We start from the raw sequence: 23,946 nt of genomic DNA on the forward strand, positions 1-23,946 counted from the left end.
AGTCGGAATTTCCACACTCAAAATTCCAACTTACATACCGCCACAGGGAGTTACTACTTGATTTTGGCATAATTTACGAGGGATCATTTTTGATTGGTGTAGGTCTTCCATTTCCACCAAAGGATAAAGGGAAAGTCAAGTTTGCCCCCTTTCTAATTGCTCTAGCCAGAGAGGAGAAAAATAGGGACAGAAACTCCCATTCGCACGCCTGCTGGATGAAGCAAGCGCACAAAGCACCGCTCCACACATTACCATAATATTCAGGAAAAAGCCTGGCAAAAATTATTAATAATAATTCAAGTTTTACTGGGCCTATCAACAAAATTTAAAAACTGGTATATGAGGTCTGTCAATAAAGTATAGGTCCTTTTTATTTTTTTCAAAACTATATGGATTTCATTCATATGTTTTTACGTCAGACATGCTTGAACCCTCGTGCGCATGCGTGAGTTTTTCCACGCCTGTCGGTGACGTCATTCGCCTGTGAGCACTCCTTGTGGGAGGAGTCGTCCAGCCCCTCGTCGGAATTCCTTTGTCTGAGAAGTTGCTGAGAGACTGGCGCTTTGTTTGATCAAAATTTTTTCTAAACCTGTGAAACACATCGAAGTGGACACGGTTCGAAAAATTAAGCTGGTTTTCGGTGAAAATTTTAAAGGCTGATGAGAGATTTTCAGGTGATACTGTCGCTTTAAGGACTTCCCACGCAGTGGGACGTCAAGAGCGTTCCCAGGCGCCGTCGTCAGCCTGTTTCAAGCTGAAAACCTCCACATTTCAGGCTCTATTGATCCAGGACGTCGTGAGAGAACAGAGAAGTTTCAGAAGAAGTCGGTTTCAGCACTTTATCCGGATATTCCACAGTTAAAGGAGATTTTTTTAATGAAAGACGTGCGGACGGATTGCAGCGTCGGCTCGCAGCCGCCGCGACGCTCCGCCACAGGAAAAACACCTCTGTTGGAAGCCTTAAGGACAAGTTGGAACATGTCCAGCTGTTAAACAATTTCTCATATACTCACTCCACTGAAAGCCATCAAAAGCCGCCTGGATTTTACAAATGGTTATCAACACGGAGGAGTTTTTCCTGTGCCGGCTGCGTCCCGACGCGCGGACCCATCCGCACGTCTTTCATTAACAAAATCTCCTTTAACAGTGGAATATCCGGATAAAATGCTGAAACCGACTTCTTCTGAAACTTCTCTGTTCTCTCACGACGTCCTGGATCAATAGAGCCTCAAATGTGGAGGTTTTCAGCTTGAAACAGGCTGACGACAGCGCCTGGGAGCGCTGCACGACGTCCCACTGCGTGGGAAGTCCTTAAAGCGACAGTATCACCTCAAAATCTCTCATCAGCCATTAAAATTTTCACCGAAAACCAGCTTCATTTTTCGAACCGTGTCCACTTCGATGTGCCTCACAGGTTTAGAAAAAAATTTGATCAAACAAAGCGCCAGTCTCTCAGCAACTTCTCAGACAAAGGAATTCCGACGAGGGGCTGGACGACTCCTCCCACAAGGAGTGCTCACAGGCGAATGACGTCACCGACAGGCGTGGAAAAACTCACGCATGCGCACGAGGGTTCAAGCATGTCTGACGTAAAAACATATGAATGAAATCCATATAGTTTTTGAAAAAAATAAAAAGGACCTATACTTTATTGACAGCCCTCATATAGGTCGAAGTCTGCACTTTCAACACACATTCAAACAGAAACTCAGAGTGTGGTGGATTTGATGGGAGGACCGCTTAATTCGGCCACTGATTTTGATGCATCTCCGTGTCAAACGAATCCAGAAGGTTAACTTCAAAATACTAAAAACATACTAAACAGTTACATGACTAAGCGTTTGATTGTACCACAAAAGAAAATCTCCATGTTTTTTCAGCACACTGGAGGCTCAGCTGATGGCTCAGCTGAAAGCAGACTCATTCTGTTGTTTCATAAAGGGCTTAAAAAGAATCCAATTGGCTTATCTGCTAAGTATCACGGCTGATCACCTAAAATCATTTTCCACCACTAGTTTCACTTTAATATGTGCTGGGCAGTGCACTGTGGTGACACACACATTTGCACATTTCGTCCTTCTGAAATTAAAGAGCAATTTAAAAGAAAATATGCATGCACAAGATGAGAGCAGAGGTCTCTTGCCATGATTTCTGCAGTGTAGAGTGTTAGCAAATCCGTAGTGCAACAAAGTTTTGGCATTAACACAACGCATGGTGCTGTTTCAGTTATTCTGACACAAGTACAAAGTGCATTACCATGGCACAGCCAGTAATAAAGTGCATATAAATGCAGGAAGAAGCCACAGACATGAGTCTGTCCTTTATTTCCTGGAGTGGTAATAATCAAAACACGGACACAATCTGAAGCTACAGCTACACGAGTGGTTTAGATGGGCTGGGAGGAGTAGCCCCATCTGAATTTTAGAATTTAGACCCCGTTCAGACTAGGGTTGACAACACAGTTTGAGCCATATTCAGGCAGAATATCTCTGGAGAAATCTGAAAATGGCTGTGTACTGATGGTCCCCATCCAATCTGATGGAGCTTGAGAGGTGCTGCAAAGAGGAATGGGCAAAACTGCCCAAAGATGGGTGCACCAAGCTTGTGGTATCATATTCAAAAAGACTTGAGGTTGTAATTGTTGCCAAAGATGCATCAACAAAGTTTGGAGCAAAGGGTGTGTATACTTATGTACATGTGATTACTTAGTTTTTTATTTTTAATAAATTTCCAAAATTAAAAAAAAAAAATCATGTTGTCATTATGGGGTGTTGTGAGTAGAATTTTGAGGGAAAATGAATTTACTCAATTTTGGAATAATGCTGTAACAAAGCAAAATTTGGGAAAAAGTGAAATGCTGGGTATACTATCTGCACTGTAGGATGAGCCGGATTTGAAAAAGAAGTCTGAACAGTATCTGGGTAGAAAGCAATCTAGATTGAATCCAACTCAAACTGGGTTGCCAACCCCAGTCTATGATGGATTGATCGATCGGATGTTAAGACGCCTCATGGAGCGGCTGACCATTCGGCTATTATGACACCTCACAGAGCAGCTGACCGATTGGATGTTATGACGCATCACAGAGCAGCTGACCATTCGGATATTATGACGCGTCACGGAGCGGCTGACCAATCGGATGTTATGACGCATCACGGAGCGGCTGACCATTCGGATATTATGACGCCTCACGGAGCGGCTGACCGATCGGATGTTATGATGCCTTGTTTTAACTCGAGGTCGCCACAGCAGATCCAAAGTGCATCCGCATGCTGATTTGGCATAAGTTTTACGCCGGATGCCCTTCCACACGCAACTCCACATTACATGGAGAAATGTGTCAGGGTGGGGTTTGAACTGGGAACCTTCTGCATTGAAACCAAGCGCACTAACTACTTGTCCACCACCCACCTTCCCAAGGATTCACAGTACTAATCAAAATAAATTCCAATAATAAAAGAATAAATACCAAATCATAAAAACTACACAACAACAATGCTCAAGAATCCCACATTAAAAAACTGATAATACAGAAAACGTGTGACCAGAGGCGGTTTCTGTAAGACTACAAGGGAAGCTCAGCTTCCCCTAAAATGTCAAAAAATTAAATGGTCAAATGTGTACAGTTTGTTATCATTTCATTGACTACAAATGCTTTAGAACACATTCATCTTGAAGATGAGTTCATTCAGAATCAGCTACTTATCACAAATCAATTGACACAATTTTGTTAACTTCTCATAAATCTTTTTTTACATATGGTCTGTGGTCAATGCATTTTCCCGTAGAAGCCGAGCGTCCGTTCACTGCCTGGAAAGGTTTTTTCATTGCCACAAAACGCGACGGTCATTGGATAAAGCCACGATTTTGTCCCGTGCCTCTGGAGGTGAATGGAGCTGTGGGCGGGCCTGGACGCTGGAGTTCTGCACAATGATTGGATGATCAGTCGAAAGAATGAATCCCGTTTTGATTGGCCACTATAGAAACGTGAGAATTAGTTTGCACATTTTTGCTCTTTATGCATTTTTAAATTTATGCCAAAGTGTTTTTGCGTGCGCTATAAATCAGTCTGTTTTAAAGGTGCACAGAGAAGCACACAGGATCAGATGTTATGTGAAAAGTTCTAGGTGAGTTACTCTCTGCTTCATTCTTCAGTCAGTGTTTTAAAAGTCGTTGAATGTTAATTAACGTCCCGGTTCGCAACACAACATCAAAGTATTCATAATTATAAGTCTATCTGGGCATATGTGGTAATAATTAGTGGTTGCTGATGTATTTTATTCAAGAAAATTAGTGACGGAGAAACCGAAGCAATGGTTCAGTGTTTTGAAGCTTTGATACAATTACATATGGCGACATCTGCTGGTCAATCTTTAAAATAACATTTGCATTGAACAATGTCAGGAAACAGGCTCTGTTATGAATGTTTAATAATAAAGGTTCTATGTGCTTCTTGAAATTTTTGATGATATTTTTGTTTAAAACATTAATAATATTCTTGGAAAAGTAAGACCCTTAGGCTGCTCCCTTGTTTTCACTCGGGGTCGCCACAGCAGATCCAAGGTGGACCTGCAATGTTGATTCTGGCACAAGTTTTATGCCGGATGCCCTTCCTGACGCAACTCCACATTACATGGAGAAATGTAGCAGGGGTGGGGTTTGAACCGGGAACCTTCCGCACTGAAACCAAGCGCACTAACCGCTTGGTAATTGTGCCATCATAAAATACTGTATGTAATAGAGATATAAATTGTGAAATGCTTGTGCAACTTGGGACTGTTATGACCATTTTACATATTTGAATTTACATATAAATAAATTGACAAATTTTATGATGTAAGCCGACAACGAGCTTCCCGCCTTTGACAGACCAGCAACCGCAACTGCACGTGACTTATACTCTGGGAAATACTGTAAATTTCTGAAGGTGATGGGCAAATATGCCCAAATATTTATTGGAACATAGAACATGCTCCACCCACCCCACACACCAGCTCCTGGATGCCAAACTGCACTGAACAATCAGCATTTAGTGTTTTTGAATTTATTTTTTGTATATATGGGCTCATCTTTCTATTCACTTACTGCATTTTGCAGGAATTTATTTGTTTGCTTGTTTAGGACACGCGCATATTTTGTGCTATTTCCCCCGAAATAAACTGCTTTAAGACACAAGTTGACCAACTAATTCGTTGACAAACATCACTCAGGTTAATGTTTGCAGCAATGCTGCTGCTGAGCGACAGACAAGGTCAGACACAGCACGAGGGCCCCGGACCCCCCGGTGTGGGGCCCCGGACCACCCGGTGTGGGGCCCCGGACCACCCGGTGTGGGGCCCCGGACCCGCCGGTGTGGGGCCACGGATTCCCCGGTTTGGGGCCACGGATTCCCCGGTTTGGGGCCACGGACCCCAGCGTAGGGGCCCTCAGCAAGAAACACGACCACAGCAACACAAATCTCCAGCAAAGACACACATGCATGCATACGCACGCACGCACATGCACGCCCAAAACGTGCATAGGCGCCCCGCAGACACGAGCTCGAGCTGTGGCAGTAGGGCCACTTACGTATCTGCTGATGATGTTCCGGAGCCGGTTGAAATCCATCCTCCACATGCGGTTCGACACCGACGCTCGGATCGTCGTCAGCGCTACCTACTGCGGATCTCTTCGGCGGCATCCATCGCTGTGGGAGCGAGGAGCAGCTCTCAGACGGCTGGTGGCGTTTTCAGGGCATCGCTGACGAGATCCACGAAGGCGCGCTCACACCTCCGCCCGCATTTTAATGAGAAAAGAAAAAGAAAAACAACAGCAACACGGAAAAAGAACACAGACCGTTAAAGCTCCGGTTCCTCTGAGCGCCGACTCTGTGTCAGTTTAAGTGATTTAATCCCGCAGAAAACGTCCCACTGTGGCGAACGTGTACACACGCGTCAGATGACTCCACGCTGCGCACGCGCACTGGAGGCTGCTCAGGAAGAGCGTCAATATCCCACAGCGACCAATGAGCAGCTGCTTCCTATATAAACAGTAAATAACAACAATCTACCTCCAACAAACTGTAAATAACAACAAACTGCCTCAAACAAACAGTAAATAAAAACAATCTACCTCAAACAAACAGTAAATAACAACAAACTACCTCAAACAAACAGTAAATAACAATCTACCTCCACCAAACACTAAATAAGAACAAACTGCCTCAAACAAACAATTAATAACAACAAACTGCCTCCACTAAACAATAAATAACAACAATCTACCTCAAACAAACAGTAAATAGCAACAAACTGCCTCAAACAAACAATAACAAACTGCCTCCACTAAACAATAAATAACAACAATCTACCTCAAACAAACAGTAAATAACAACAAACTGCCTCAAACAAACAGTAAATAAAAACAATCTACCTCAAACAAACAGTAAATAACAACAAACTACCTCAAACAAACAGTAAATAACAATCTACCTCCACCAAACACTAAATAAGAACAAACTGCCTCAAACAAACAATTAATAACAACAAACTGCCTCCACTAAACAATAAATAACAACAATCTACCTCAAACAAACAGTAAATAGCAACAAACTGCCTCAAACAAACAATAACAAACTGCCTCCACTAAACAATAAATAACAACAATCTACCTCCACCAAACACTAAATAAGAACAAACTGCCTCAAACAAACAATTAATAACAACAAACTGCCTCCACTAAACAATAAATAACAACAATCTACCTCAAACAAACAGTAAATAGCAACAAACTGCCTCAAACAAACAATAACAAACTGCCTCCACTAAACAATAAATAACAACAATCTACCTCAAACAAACAGTAAATAACAACAAACTACCTCAAACAAACAATAAATAACAACAATCTACCTCCACCAAACACTAAATAAGAACAAACTGCCTCAAACAAACAATAAATAACATCTCCACCAAACAGTAAATAACAACAAACTGCCTCAAACAAACAATAAATAACAACAATCTACCTCCACCAAACAGTAAATAACAACTGCCTCAAACAAACAATAAATAACAACAATCTACCTCCATCAAACACTAAATAAGAACAAACTGCCTCAAACAAACAATAAATAACAACATCTCCACCAAACAGTAAATAACAACAAACTGCCTCAAACAAACAATAAATAACAACAATCTACCTCAAACAAACAGTAAATAACAACAATCTACTTCCACCAAACAGTAAATAAGAAACTGTCTCCACCAAACAGTAAATAACAACAATCTACCTCAAACAAACAGTAAATAAAAAACAATCTACCTCAAACAAACTGTAAATAATAACAAACTGCCTCCACCAAACAGTAAATAACAACAAACTGCCTCAAACAAACAGTAAATAAAAACAATCTACCTCAAACAAACAGTAAATAACTGCCTGAAACAAACAGTAAATAATCACAAACTGCCTCAAACAAACAGTAGATAACAACAAACTACCTCAAACAAACAGTAAATAACAACAAACTGCCTCAAACAAACAGTAAATAACAACACACTGCCTTCAACAAACAGGAAATAATCACAAACTGCCTCAAACAAACAGATAAAATCAATCTACCCCAAACAAACAGAAAATAACAACGTCGAACAAACTGTAAATAACAAACTACTTCCTACACTAAACAACAAACTACCTCCTACAGTAAATAACATCAAACTGCCTCCAACAAACTGTAAATAACAACAAACTACCTCCTACGGTAAATAACATCAAACTGCCTCCAACAAACTGTAAATAACAACAAACTGCCTTCAACAAACTGTAAATAACAACAAATTGCCTCAAACTAACTGTAAATAACAACAAACTACCCCCTACAGTAAATAACAAACTACCTCCTACAGTAAATAACATCAACCTGCCTCCAACAAACAGTAAATAATAACAAACTGCCTCCGACAACTGTAAATAACAACAAACAGCCTCAAACAAACTGTAAATAACAACATACTCCCTCCAACAAACAGTAAATAACAACAAATTGCCTTTGACAAACAGTAATTATAACAAACACCTCCATCAAACAGCAAACAACAAACTGCCTTTGACAAACAGTAAATAACAACAAACCGCCTTCGACAAATGATAAATAACAGCAAACTATGTTGAACAAACTGTAAACAACAACAGATTGCCTCCAACAAATTGTAAATAACAACAAACTACCTCTTACAGTAAATAACATCAAACTGCCTTCAACAAACAGTAAATAACAGCAAACTATGTCGAACAAACAGTAAACAACAACAAATTGCCTCCAACAAACAGTAAATACCAACAAACTACCCCCTACAGTAAATAACAAGAAACTGCCCCAACAAACTGTAAATAACATATTAGCTTTGACAAACAGTAAATAACAACAAACACCTCCATCAAACAGTAAACAATAAACTGCCTTTGACAAACAGTAAATAACAAGAAACTGCCTCCAACAAATGGTAAATAACAACACCAACCGCCTCCAACAATAAATAGCAACAACAACCACATTTCAGCAAACAGTAAATATCAAAGTGCCCTCAACAAACAGTAAATCGCAACATCCACTCCCAACAAAGAGTAAATAATAACAAAATAAATACAACAAACACTAAACAACAAAAACCTGGCTTCAACAAACTGTAAAATAACAACAACCACCCTCAACAAACAGTAAATAAACTACCTTCAACAAACAGTAAATACATTTTAGCACATTTATGTACATTTGGAAAATCGGAATTTTAGGATGGTCATTGATTGATTATAGCTTTGTAAAAACACTTTACAGCCATTCTAAATAATGCTGGCAGTGGCTGACGTTCACTGGAGTGCAGTGATGTCGACACCTTGACAGATGGGTTTTGAGTAAGATGAAACCTCTTGTCTTTTTTGGGGGGGGCGGGGGGTGGGGGGGGTGGAGGGGTGGGAAGAGGCCTGGCAGTAAAAAGTGAATTGTGCAGATGGACAAATGTATGTTTTTTCAGCGTCTCTCTGACTGTTGTTATGTGGCTGTGTGTAACAGTAATCCTCAGTGCATTGTTTGTCATTATCACACTGTTCATTAGACTACATAAAACCTCAGCTGCACTTGTGAGCTGAACAAAAGTCAATAAGTTTAATCTTAGTGCAGGAGGATCCTTTGGGAGTGTGACATCTACCTCAAACAATTCATTTATTAAGATATGGCTTTCAATTAGCTCAGTCAATTAATAATGCATAAGGTTCCAGCCATGACCTACTAATGCTTAATGCTGCTGTTTACCTCCCTGCAGCTCTAAGGGCTTTTAGTGTTCAATGGTGAGTTTGCCTCAGTGGACAGATTGCTGGAAGCTTTTCAGGAATCACAGCACTGCACAAGTGGCACCCCAATGGGCACCAATAGACCTCAAGGCATGTATAGGGTGTTTAAGGCTGTATTCCCCAGCTTTTTTTAATTAATTTAATTAATTAGTTTGAATTAATTGATTAATTAATTAATTAAAGGTTTGGAATATGTCACTGGATCTGGATCTACAACTAAATGTAATTGTTTGCCTATGTTCTTGGCAAATGCCAATGCCTCAAATTTTCAGTAGCTGTGATGATAAATGAACAAACCTTTAGACGCAGGCTTACATGTACAGCAGCTTCTTTGGTGGACATAATAATGCTTGGGCCTCAGTATAAATCAGTAAGGTTTAAAAAAAATCACGCATACTATGTAGCGACGATAATGTCAGAAGGACTTGCAGCACATTGGAAAAGGATTGGGTGCTCTTGTATGTTTTGCAACTCCAGCATTTTGTGGAAGAGACCTAAAATAACACAGATGTCAACACTGTCCAAAAATGTAGCCAACTTAGCCAAAGAGGTTGAGTCAGGTCAACTGGACATGCTTAGATCCTTGAAGACGTTTCACTCTTCATTGTTTGTTTATTGTTCTTCAACATTTCGCCCTTCACCCAAATGCTGTCAAGGAACTAAACAAATTCAACTGACCTGACTCAACCTGCTTGGATCATAACCTTGTCAACTGAGAATCTCCACATGCCTATCAACATCGCATTTATTTGTTTTTGTGTTTCCCACTTTCATTTTGCATTCGAGGTGGGTAGGGGGAAGCAGGGCATTCTAGGAATGATCCACCTTTTAAAGGCAAATTTTTAATATATTTATGCATGTTAAAAGGCAAACAAATATCATCTTTATATTGGTAGTAAATACAAGAAGTCTTATCAAAGTGAAATTTTGGGGACATGTTAGCAAAATAGAGAACTATATTGTTGGCGGCCATGTTAGTGATCATATTAGTATTTTGTCCATTAGTCCACTGTTTACCATGGTGTCATAGTGAACTGGTTATTCTGGTTGATTGATGTCTGCATTGTTCTCTGTCTGAGGAAAAGCTACTGGTGAAGATGGAGAACACAGAAGAAGTGGAGACTTTGGTACTGTGGGGTTGCTGGGCTGCGTGTTGATGTGTGTCTTCCATCGTCCAACTGCCCTTCCAGCCTTCCAGGATCCTTCCGCGACTGGGATGTGTGGGTTCTAAGTGGGAAGTGTTGAGATCCCAAATGTGCCTCTTGGTGGACAACAACTAGGGAATGCATGTACTCTTTAATGACTGATGTGGAATTAATACAAACATAGAATCGCCAGTTGTATTCCATTTTACTGGGACTTTGCTCTTGTTTGTCTGTTTTGATCACTGAAATCTATATGTGTGTGATTCTTTAATTGCAACATGCTGTCCTCTTGTTTGGTTTGTTTTTAGCTAGATGAGCACAGGAACTTGACTATCAACAGAAAAATGAAGGTATGCATGTGTCCGTCGTACCCTGGTTTACAGAAGAGAAACATGAGCAACGTACACATACCAGGAAACCAGGCTGAATGTCTTCCACATGAGAGGTCTCAGAAGAATACTGGGCATTAAATGGTATGAAAAGCTGTCCAGTGTGGACATCATCCAACAGACCAAGTCCACAACCATCTTCACTATGCTTACCGAGAGATAACTACAGTGGCTGGGACATGGAGGACACATGGGAATCAGTCGTGTCCCTGAGGATCTTCTCTACCGTCAACTTGAAAGAGACAAGTGCTCAAGTGGCTGCTTAATCCTTTGCTACAAGGACGCTTGCTAAAGGGACCTCAGATCTGCCCACATCAACCTAGAGATATGGGAAGAGACATCCACAGACTGCTCACACTGTTCAGCTTATTAAGAATGGCGTGAAGCAAGCTGAGGCTAACTGCTGTGAGCAAAGGGTACTAAAACAACAGAAAAGGAAGGCATCGTCGTGCAACACAAGCAATCCTTCCGTCTGCAATGACTTTTCCAAAGAGTGCCATCCATGGATTTGTCTTCACTGTCAAAGCAGATGTTTGAGTTCAACAGGGTGCAATGCTTCATTATGACTGATGGAGGACAAGGATGATATATTTGCTAGCATGGCTGAAGCAGATGGTCACCCCACTGAGTCTGGTCTGCTTGAGGGGGTCTTCCTACAATGAAAAACACCTGAAGGAGTTTTTCCTTACCACTGTTGCCACAGACGCTGGTAAGGTTACCCCTTACTTGTGTGTAGTGCCACCTTGTGGTGACTTATATTGTTATTTGGAGCTGTATAATTCAACTGAACCAAAGAGTTTCAGTCCACAGTTGTGTTCTTTAACTCAGCAAATGTGACAGTATATGGAGCAGAAGTAAGGTCTCTCTTCAAGCAAACTGGGTTTTGATGCCCAGTGAACAGCGAGCATTGATATTCCAGTGTTGTTGATTATGTCACAGCTGAGTGGAGAAAATAGGTCATGTTCATTTCTTCATTCTGACTTTTTGATAGGTGAGGGAGAACCACGTGTGGGGCCGCAGGTTGTTTACGTCACTGCTAGTTTTGTCACAGTTCTACATGAGGCTTTGCAGTTCTTTAATGCGTAGATTTCTGTACATTTCATTAGGCAGAAACTTTGAACATTAAAAATAACTTACTGCTACGTCTACTTCACAAGACTGATTATACAATTATCGATCACACAGACATAAGGCAGTTTGTTGACTGGTGTGACACAAAAAAAAACAAATATTAACTTTAAAAAACGTCAGGAGATTATTTTTTGACCCCAAAAAAGCATTGGTGACCAATAGCTCAGTGGTCATTCATCACAACCAACCAGCTACTCAAGTCCAGTCATATAAGTACCTTGAAATCCAGACTGATGGATCCTTAATCTGGAATGGAAAGTCCACATTGAATGGGTTTGTTCTGGACTCCTCCAGTGAATTAATTTTTTTTATTATGCAGACTGTGTCTGATTGGGATTGAGCAAAAAATAATATTCATCTTTTATCAGACTGTTTTAGAGACTCTGATCAGATACAGACTTATTGCTTGGTTTGGGAACCTTTCAGTGTACACAAATCAAAGTTAACACGCTAATATCCCACCAGAAACAAGCTAAACAAGAGCAATCTGAGATTTCTGACGTCCGCTAAGGATTGACAAGGACTCAAAATAACAGATACACGATTCACATCATGACCCGGACTTTACCTGGATCTGGATTCCACAACATAATGCAATCATTGCATAATGATCCAGAATGGTCCAACTGATCTGTTGCAATCTGATATTTAATTCACAAGCTGAAACAAAAGAGTGTCTTCCTGATCTTGGTTTTACATTGTGATGATGTTGTATCCGTGAAGTAGTTTTGACGTAATCCTTAAAAGTCCACAACACTCTAAAACATTGCAGCTGCATTTAGTTATATGTCCACTTGCTACTTCTCTTGAACATAAAAAGCTCTTACAAGTTTTGGATGCTGAACTCAACTTTACAGCTCAACTCAACTTGTAATGTTGAGTTCAACATCCAAAACTTGTAAGAGCTCTTTAAGTTCAAGAGAGGTAGCAAGTGGACATAACTAAACACAGCTGTAATGTCTTAGAGTGAAGGTGAAATCCTGATCCAGAATCCATATCCGGATCCAGATCACCTCCAAAATTTAATGGCGTCTTCCAAGACCTAACACCAGTGTGTGGTGAAAATTTGGTGAAAATCTGTAGAGTAGTTTTGATGTAATTCTCAAAATCTGACAAGGTGAATCATACAACTTGAAATCCTGATCCAGAAACTGGATCATCTCCAAAATTCAGTGGAGTCTTCCATGGCCTCATATGTATCTGTGGTGAAAATTTAGTCAAAACCCGTGCAGTAGTTTTGACGTAATCCTGCTAAAAGACAGACAGACAGACAAATAAATTAAACCCGATGATTTTATTACGTCCATGGCGGACGTAATAAACTCCATTATAACATTATTTCAGTTAAGAGTCATTTATACTCTAATACTGTAGACTATATAGAGTGGGATCAAATGTCGCATTAATTCCTTGTGGTACAGGTTCCACATGGTGCTGGAAATATTCCTCAGAGATTTTGGTCCATTTCATGCAGCTGCCTCACCATGACATCACCACCAACCTGAATTGACCATGTAAGGAAGGATAGATCCACAATTTAATTTATGACAAATTCTGACTCTGTTATCTGAATGTTGCAGCAGAAACCAAGACTCCTCTGACCAGGCAACATTTCTCTATTGTTCCATCTTTCAGTTTTGGTGGAGCTGGTGTGGTCTTCTGCTGCAGTAGCTGCTTCAAGGTTTGACGTATGTCTTCAGAGACCTGAACTCAACAAGACATTTTTGCCCAGTGAAGCTAGACTGTGTTTTTTCTTTAGATACAAGAGGTGGCTTTGAGTGAAAATCCCAGCAGTTCATGAAATAAACAAGCCCATATTCAGTCAGTTATATTCAACTTTCTTCCCCACTATGATGTTTGGTTTGAAATTCAACAGATCCTCTCGACTACATCTAGACGCCTAAATGCACCGAGTTTGTGCCACAGGAACGGCTGTGTAGATATCGTGTAGAACAGGTGTGCCTAATAAATTGGCCACTGAATGTGTATGGTCAAAAAGTCTGAAGTGGTCTGAAGTAAAGAAAATGACTTTGAGCTTGACCTTTGCAATCTTGATCTATGACCTTCATATGCAAACATTCAATGCTACTCTCTCTCTCTGTCTCTCACACACACACGTGTGTGTGTAACCACTGCCACCTTCACTTTGCCGATGGGTACCCAGAACCCTTTTTCACAAAAAGTGTTTTGCTTTGTGCTTTAATCATATTTACTTTGTATTTTATCACATTATGCTTCTTTTTCTTTGTGTTTGGGGACAGCAGTTTAATAATAGACCATTTGGCTGCACCTGCATGTTCATATAAAACAGATGCCACTGTACAAAGTACATAAGAACAGATTTTACATCCTTTCAATGTTGTGATTCAACTACTTTTGTTGTTTATGGGCCATAACATCATTTTATCAATTTTGATAATCTATTCATCTTTATAAATAGCTAGATTCGCAAGCAAATATTAGGGGCCAAGCACCCAACACGCCACTGTGAATCCAGGCCTGCCCCAAACAGGGACCACCGAGAAGCCCAAGACTCTCAGGCAAAATTGACATGAATTTTGGAGCATGTTAGAGCTCTGAAATTCATAAATATATGCGTTGCAGCATCTTCTAGTGGCGCAGTTCCACTAAATTTAGCACTGTGGATCTGACAGAGACCATCCATATACCTGCCAAATTTCATGCCATTTGGTTATACTGTTAATGAGAAAACCCATCATAAATCAAAGTGAAAAACTTGCAAACAGAGCAAAAATATTTGAAGGTTTTTGGTCCAATTTTTCAGTCATGAAGCAGAGAACACTTTGACACCAATCTGGCCTTTCTGTGTGAAAAATTCAGACAGGTTCACATAGGGCCATTTTGCATATTTTGTAATTTTAAAAATAGTATCATGGCACAAATGGGCGTGGCTGACATATCACAAGCTATTAGAAGTTCATTCATTCATTCATCTTCTACCGCTTAGTCCAATTAAGAGTCGTGGGGGGCTGGAGCCTATCCCAGCAGTCATAGGGCGCGAGGCAGGGTACACTCAGGACAGGACAGGACGCCAGTGTTGTGTGGGCCGCTGAAGAGGAGGTACTGCTGGCCCACCACCACTAGAGGGCGCCCTGCCTGGAGTGCGGGCTCCAGGCACCAGAGGGCGCTGCCGCCTCACGAGAGCAGCCAGGGTGACAGCTGTCACCCATCACTGGACACAGCTGACTCCACTCAGCACGGAGGTATATCACCAGGACGGCGTCTCCACCTCAGTGCCGAGATATCGCCTTAAGATAGAGGTAACGTTCTCTGCTGTATTTCTTACATTATTATATTGTCTTTCTTGTTGAGCATTGCAGGACAGCTGTCTACAAAAAGCCGTTGCTTCGGATAAGTACTCACCTTCCTGCAGTATTGTGACGTGAGGTGGAGGCGGCTTCTCCCCTCTCCGTGTTACTGGGTGCAGCCGCATCCACACCTGTGTGTTTGTTGTTCTCTTGCCAGCAGTACCGGATCCGACGAGCGGAGGCAGTGGCCACCTGGGAATTCGGGACTTGGCGGTTCCAGTACTTCCAGGGTTCGGTGGCAGAGGAAATCTGGGTGGTTCCGGTTCGACTTGGACGGACGTCTCCTACCTTCGAGCCTGCCCACACGACACCAGTGGAATTCGGCTTAACCCCAAATTGTCGATTGTTGTATTGGTTGTGCACGTTTCACAACAGTAAAACCTTGTTATTTACCTTCTCCATTGTCCGTTCATTTGCGCCCCCTGTTGTGGGTCCGTGTTCCTACACTTTCACAACAGGATATCTCGGCCAATGTCATGGATCCCGAGGGGCGTCAACCGGCTGTTGAACGGCCAATGGAAGACCAGGGCGCGCAGGCGTCTTCGGGAGGGGTAATCGGTGAGTTGCAGCGGATCCTCACCGCTTTCACCACTCGGATGGACTTAATGACCGAGCAGAACGTTCTCCTGAACCGCAGGGTGGAGGCTCTCGCCGCACAAGTGGAAGCGCGCCCCCCGGGCGCCGCTGCGGCTCTCCCTCCCGTCGACCCTGCGCGTAATAGTGACGTTCCACTGGTCGTTCAACGACCCCTCCCTCCTTCCCCAGAAGCATACATAAGCCCTCCAGAACCGTACGGCGGCTGTGTGGAGACGTGCGCAGATTTTCTTATGCAGTGTTCGCTCGTCTTCGCACAGCGTCCCGTGATGTACGCGGCTGATGCTAGCAAAGTAGCTTATGTGATAAACCTGCTTCGCGGGGAGGCACGCGCTTGGGCTACAGCGCTCTGGGAGCAGAACTCACGGTTCCTTCAGATATACGATGGGTTTGTGAGGGAGCTCAGAACTGTGTTCGATCACCCCAATCGAGGAGAAACCGCTTCAACAGTGCTACTGTCTGAGACAGGGGCGCCGGAGCGCAGCTGCCTATGCAGTCGACTTCCGCATCGCGGCTGCGAGGTCCGGCTGGAATAGCACTGCCCTCCGCGCCGCCTTTGTAAACGGACTGTCTTTGGTTCTTAAAGAGCACCTGGTGGCTAAGGACGAACCGCGGGATTTAGATGGGCTCATTGATCTTGTCATACGGTTAGACAACCGGTTAGAAGAACGTCGGCGGGAACGAGACGAAAGGCATGGCCGGGCACGCGCTGTCCCTCTCCCTTCCGGTTCCGACCGCGCTCCGCCTTCCCCACGCTCCACAGCCCCTGCGCTCCGTGGGGTCACAGCTCCCCCTACTGACGAAGCTAGGGACACGAGTAGGGCAACATTTAGGGCACCAGATGCACAGAGGAGATGGACCCACGGAGCGTGTTTTGTTTGTGGTTCAATAGAGCACCATGTGAGAGACTGCCCCGAGCGGTCAAACGCCAAACGCCCGCCCCTAGAGACTGGGCTAGGGGTGGGCCGAGACATTCACGTGGGACACACCCACATTGCCACACGACTCCCAGTCACGATCCTGTATGAGGATTCTACCCTGAAGGCCCCAGCACTGGTGGACACGGGCTCTGAGGGGAATCTGTTGGATAGCAGATGGGCTAGGGAGATAGGGCTCCCTCTGGTGGCTCTTACCTCACCCGTACAGGTTCGGGCACTAGATGGCTCCCTACTCCCTCCGATCACGCATAAGACACCACCTGTAACTCTGGTGGTGTCAGGTAACCACCGGGAGGTGATCGAGTTCTTTGTGACTCAGGCCACCTCCCGTGTGGTTTTGGGCTTTCCCTGGATGTTGAAGCATCCAGGGAAATCGATTGGCCGTCCGGGGTGGTGGTGCAGTGGAGCGAGACCTGCCATCGGGAGTGTCTAGGTTCCTCGGTTCCTCCCGGCTCCCAAGCTAAGCAGGAGGTCAGAGTCCCGCCCAATCTGAGGACGGTGCCGGCGGAGTACCACGATCTTGCGGACGTGTTCAGCAAGGATCTGGCTCTCACGCTCCCTCCCCACCGCCTGTATGATTGTGCCATTGATTTGGTTCCAGGCAGTGGGTTCCCGTCCAGTAGGCTGTACAACTTCTCACGGCCGGAGCGCGAATCAATGGAGACCTACATCCGGGACTCGTTAGCTGCCGGGTTGATCCGGAATTCCACCTCCCCGATGGGTGCCGGTTTCTTTTTTGTGGGAAAGAAAGATGGCGGACTTCGTCCATGCATCGATTACAGGGGGCTGAACGAAATCACGGTTCGCAACCGATACCCGTTGCCCTTGTTGGATTCAGTGTTCACCCCCTTGCATGGAGCCAGGATTTTCACCAAGCTTGATCTTAGGACTGCGTACCACCTGGTTCGGATCCGGAAGGGAGACGAATGGAAGACGGCATTTAACACCCCGTTAGGTCATTTCGAGTACCTGGTCATGCCGTTCGGTCTCACTAACGCTCCTGCGACTTTCCAAGCATTGGTAAATGATGTCTTGCGGGATTTCCTGCACCGGTTCGTCTTCATGTATCTAGACGATATACACATCTTTTCCCCGGATCCTGAGACTCATGTCCGGCATGTCCGTCAGGTCCTGCAGCGGTTGTTGGAGAACCGACTGTTTGTGAAGGGCGAGAAGTGTGAGTTTCACCGCACGTCTTTGTCCTTCCTGGGGTTCATCATCTCCCCGAACTCCGTCGCTCCTGATCCGGCCAAGGTTGCGGCGGTGAGAGACTGGCCCCAACCAACTAGCCGTAGGAAGCTGCAACAGTTCCTCGGCTTTGCTAATTTCTACAGGAGGTTCATTAAGGGCTGTAGTCAGGTAGTTAGCCCCCTGACAGCCCTGACCTCACCAAAGTCCCCTTCACCTGGTCGGATCGTTGCGATGCCGCGTTCAAGGAGTTGAAACGGCGCTTCTCGTCTGCACCCGTTCTGGTGCAGCCCGATCCTAGTCGCCAGTTAGTGGTTGAAGTGGACGCCTCTGACTCAGGGATAGGAGCTGTGCTCTCCCAGAGCGGGAAGACCGATAAGGTTCTTCACCCGTGTGCCTATTTTTCCCGCAGGTTGACCCCGGCCGAACGGAACTATGACGTCGGCAATCGAGAACTCCTTGCGGTGAAAGAGGCCCTTGAAGAGTGGAGACATCTGTTGGAGGGAACGTCCGTGCCATTCACGGTTTTCACTGACCATCGGAACCTGGAGTACATCAGGACCGCCAAGCGGCTGAACCCCAGGCAAGCCCGCTGGTCACTGTTCTTTGGCCGTTTTGACTTCCGGATCACCTACCGTCCCGGGACCAAAAATCAGAGATCGGATGCATTGTCCCGGGTCCATGAAGACGAAGTCAAAACGGAATCGTCGGATCCCCCGGATCCCATCATCCCGGAGTCCGCTATCGTGGCCGCCCTCACCTGGGACGTAGAGAAGACCGTCCGGGAGGCCCTGACACGAGACCCGGACCCCGGAACTGGACCAAAGAACAGACTCTACGTCCCACCGGAAGCCAGAGCTGCAGTACTGGACTTCTGTCACGGTTCTAAGCTCTCCTGTCACCCTGGGGTGCGAAGGACCGTGGCAGTCGTCCGGCAGCGCTTCTGGTGGGCGTCCCTGGAGGCCGACGTCCGGGGCTACGTCCAGGCCTGTACCACCTGCGCCAGGGGCAAGGCTGACCATCGGAAGACCTCAGGGCTGTTGCAGCCGCTGCCCGTCCCACATCGCCCCTGGTCCCACATCGGCCTGGACTTTGTCACGGGTCTCCCGCCGTCCCAGGGGAACACCGTCATCTTCACGATAGTGGACCGTTTCTCCAAGGCGGCCCACTTCGTGGCCCTCCCGAAGCTACCAACGGCCCAGGAGACAGCGGACCTCCTGGTCCACCACGTCATCCGTCTGCATGGGATACCATCAGACATCGTCTCCGATCACGGTCCCCAGTTTTCCTCACACGTTTGGAGGAGCTTCTGCCGGGAGCTGGGGGCCACGGTCAGCCTCTCGTCTGGGTATCACCCCCAGACCAACGGGCAAGCAGAACGGGCCAACCAAGAACTGGAGCAGACACTACGCTGTGTGACAGCCGCGCACCCGACGGCCTGGAGTACCCACCTGGCCTGGATCGAGTACGCCCACAACAGTCAGGTGTCATCAGCCACCGGCCTCTCCCCTTTTGAGGTGTGCTTGGGGTATCAGCCCCCCTTGTTTCCGGTGGTCGAGGGAGAGGTCGGTGTGCCCTCGGTCCAGGCCCACCTACGGAAGTGCCGTCGGGTGTGGCGTGCCGCCCGTTCTGCTTTGTTGAGGGCCCGGACGAGGGCGAAGAATCATGCAGACCGGCGGCGGGCCCCGGCCCCCACGTATCGTCCTGGGCAGGAAGTGTGGTTGTCCACCAAGGACATTCCCCTTCAAGTGGACTCCCCAAAACTCCAAGAACGATACATCGGTCCCTTCAAGATTCTCAAAGTCATCAATCCCGCCGCAGTGAGGGTCCAGCTTCCGGCCTCGCTGCGGATTCATCCAGTGTTTCATGTCTCCCGGATAAAACCCCATCACACCTCACCCCTCTGCACTCCGGGTCCGGCACCACCTCCTGCCCGGATCATCGACGGGGAACCGGCTTGGACCGTGCGCCGGCTCCTCGACGTCCGTCGAATGGGCCGGGGTTTTCAGTACCTGGTGGACTGGGAGGGGTACGGCCCTGAAGAACGCTCCTGGGTGAAGAAGGGCTTCATCCTGGACCCGGCCCTCCTGGCCGACTTCTACCGTCGCCATCCGGACAAGCCCGGTCGTGCGCCAGGAGGCGCCCGTTGAGGGGGGGGTCCTGTTGTGTGGGCCGCTGAAGAGGAGGTACTGCTGGCCCACCACCACTAGAGGGCGCCCTGCCTGGAGTGCGGGCTCCAGGCACCAGAGGGCGCTGCCGCCTCACGAGAGCAGCCAGGGTGACAGCTGTCACCCATCACTGGACACAGCTGACTCCACTCAGCACGGAGGTATATCACCAGGACGGCGTCTCCACCTCAGTGCCGAGATATCGCTTTAAGATAGAGGTAACGTTCTCTGCTGTATTTCTTACATTATTATATTGTCTTTCTTGTTGAGCATTGCAGGACAGCTGTCTACAAAAAGCCGTTGCTTCGGATAAGTACTCACCTTCCTGCAGTATTGTGACGTGAGGTGGAGGCGGCTTCTCCCCTCTCCGTGTTACTGGGTGCAGCCGCATCCACACCTGTGTGTTTGTTGTTCTCTGCCAGCAGTACCGGATCCGACGAGCGGAGGCAGTGGCCACCTGGGAATTCGGGACTTGGCGGTTCCAGTACTTCCAGGGTTCGGTGGCAGAGGAAATCTGGGTGGTTCCGGTTCGACTTGGACGGACGTCTCCTACCTTCGAGCCTGCCCACACGACACCAGTGGAATTCGGCTTAACCCCAAATTGTCGATTGTTGTATTGGTTGTGCACGTTTCACAACAGTAAAACCTTGTTATTTACCTTCTCCATTGTCCGTTCATTTGCGCCCCCTGTTGTGGGTCCGTGTTCCTACACTTTCACAACAGCCAGTCTGTCGCAGGGCCACAAACAAACACAGACACACCCACACACACCTAAGGACAATTTTAAAGATTCCAATCAACCTAACCCACATGTCTTTGGATGTGGGAGGAAACCCACGCAAACACGGGGAGAACATGCAAACTCCACACAGAAAGGCCACGGGAATTGAACCCACGACCTTCTCGCTGTGAGGCAACAGTGCTAACCACTAAGCCACCATGCTGCCCGCTATTAGAAGTTATTTTTCGTCAAAACATATTTATTAGTTAAGGCGCCACCTAGCGGTTTTTACCAGTCATTTTCTGTATGTGGATAGGTTGTTCTGTGTTCTACCAACCTGGCAAATTTTATGCCATTTGGTAATCCCATTAATGAGAAAACTATCATTAATTAAGTGGCACAAAGTCAAGAAACCTGCAAAAAAAAGTAAAAAAAAAAAAAGAAAGAAAAGTTTCCAGTCCAATTTATCAGAGTCACGCTCCAGAGAATGTTTTGACACCAATCTAGATTTTTTTTTTTTTTCTGTCAAAAATCCAGAGACGGGTTCCTTTGGGCCAATTTTGCATAATTCGCAGTATTCACTGGGTGTGGTCTACACGGCTAAAACGTGCTCACTCCACTGATTGCAGTGGTATAAAATAAATAAAATTTCCAATGGTTGACCCCCATGGATCAAATGTTATTAATGTTGACACATTTTTATGAATTATAGCACCACCTAGCATTTTTCACTGGCCATTTTGTGCATGCAGCAAGTTTTTTCTGACATCTACCAACCCTGTACATGTCACATTTCATCTCTGCCTGGTTTAGGCTGCCCAAACACTTTTTCTGCCTAGAAAAAAAAAAAAAGCAAAAAAACAAAAACCAGCATAAAATCAAAAGGGTCCTTCGACCAGCTTCACTGCTGCTTCGACCCTAATATTGATAAATAACTCTAAACTGAAGAGGCTTGTGGGTTTGAGTGGTTGGGCAAATCAAGTAAAAATGTGCTTTTTAAAATTACCTAATTGTATTATAGCTTTTTATTGTAAAAACAAATATTAGCAGGCAAATCAGTTGGTGTTTCTTCAGCAGTAAGGAGTGTTTTTTGTTTTTAACTCACACATGCTTACCTTTTGCTGTAGTGTGACCAGCTGACGCCGCACCAGTCAGCACAAACAACATCCCATTATTTTCTTAATATATATTGTTCCTGCTTCTCTCAGGCTGTAGGTCAGGAAAAAAAAACAGTGCATGAGGTGACTTCTTAGAGAAACAGCTGCATTTGCTCTCAATCTCTCCATCAGCAGATATTCTGCAGAAGCTTAAATCAGGGTGAAGAAATGCTATTCATTAGATCAACTCTGAACGATATCCTCGCCGTGATGTTTTGCACACATACACACACACACACACACACATATATATACACACTAAGCACATCAATCAGTTCAACACTGTTAAGACCTTTAGAAATATGATATTCTTACATATTTCATACAACCTGGTGCAGGTTGTTGCAAATCTAAATCTTCTAAAAACAAATGCTTATTGACTACCACATACACAGCGACTCCCGCTGGCCTCCGTCACACTTACCGCTGGCAAATGACGCTTTTCTGCAGAAGACCTTTACAAAATACAGTTCAGTGTTTTTGACCTTTGATCTTTTAATCCTAAATTCAAAAGGCTTCTTGGGGTCAGGGAAAGACGTTATTGCACTCATAAGATTTTTATAAAGTACATCCAGTGACACTGATTTTTGACCTTTTGACCCCAAAGCCAATAAGCTTCTTTTAGTCAATATACCGAACACAGAATACCAAGTTTGGTGACAGTCAGGGTGCTAATGAACGACTGGCTTCCCACATATAGCGACAACTAGCTCGGCTGGCTGCACATTGTGGAAAAAAAGTAGAGAATATGTTAAAACAAGGCGCCCAGCTGCATTGGCGTTTTACTCCACCCATAAACTTAATATCAAAGTAATATTTTGGCAATTTAAAAAATGTACTGTAGTTGTAGCAGTTTAATAAATTTTCTCAACTTTTTAAGAAAAAACAAAACACTGTGAAGGAAAAACGTCAGGTGCACGTGGTTACAGTCAAAGTCTTTATTAAGAAGCAACACCAGTCAAACCAACATGTGGCTTCAGAGAGAGAACAAGGTGGTATTTGTAACTTTTCATGACTTCCATCTAGCTGTAGCCAAGTCATCTGCATCAAATAAGCATGGCAGTGCCACAGGTTAGCGGCAAAAAGCACGCTAAAAAATTTTAAAGATAAGAAGTATATGCAGAACACAAGATAATTTGTTATATACACTGTTGTCGTTCAACGTTGTTCAGTCAATGCTACATAATTTAGAACAAGTCACACTTTTACATGGAGTAATAATTTGTAGCTTGGCATTTGATGACACCTACCTGAAAAAAAAACATCAACAAAAATCACACCTGACCCTCATGAAGGGTTAGTCTACATTCCGGTACTATACCCAGGTGAGGGGTAGAGATCTCGATGCAACTATGTGCTTTGGACAAAGTTTTCAATTTTTTGTTTGGGGCTGCAACCCCCCCCCCCCCCAACCAGGCTGACAGACATACCTGATCACATTGATACAGTGTTATGTAAAAGTTTGGGCACCCCTGATGATTTTCCTTTATGAATCATTGGTTGCCTGAATCAGAAATTTCAGTTAAATACTATATCATATAGCGGACGAACACACTGATATTTAAGAAGTGAAATTAAGTTTGTAGTATTTACAGAAAGTGTGCAATAATTATTTAAACAAAATTAGGCAGGTGCATAAATTTGGGCACCCTTTTATTTTTATTGATTTGAATGCATTTAGCACTAATCTTTGGAACACAAAACTGGTTTGGTAAGCTCATTGACCCTTGACCTCCTTACACAGGTGAATCCAATCATGAGAAAGGGTATTTAAGGTGGCCATTTGCAAATGTTTCTCCTCTATGCATCTCTGCTAATGAGTGGCAACATGGGAGCCTCTAAACAACTCTCAA

Source organism: Thalassophryne amazonica, chromosome 14 (assembly GCF_902500255.1).
Source record: "Thalassophryne amazonica chromosome 14, fThaAma1.1, whole genome shotgun sequence".
In the NCBI taxonomy this organism is placed as follows: Eukaryota; Metazoa; Chordata; class Actinopteri; order Batrachoidiformes; family Batrachoididae; genus Thalassophryne; species Thalassophryne amazonica.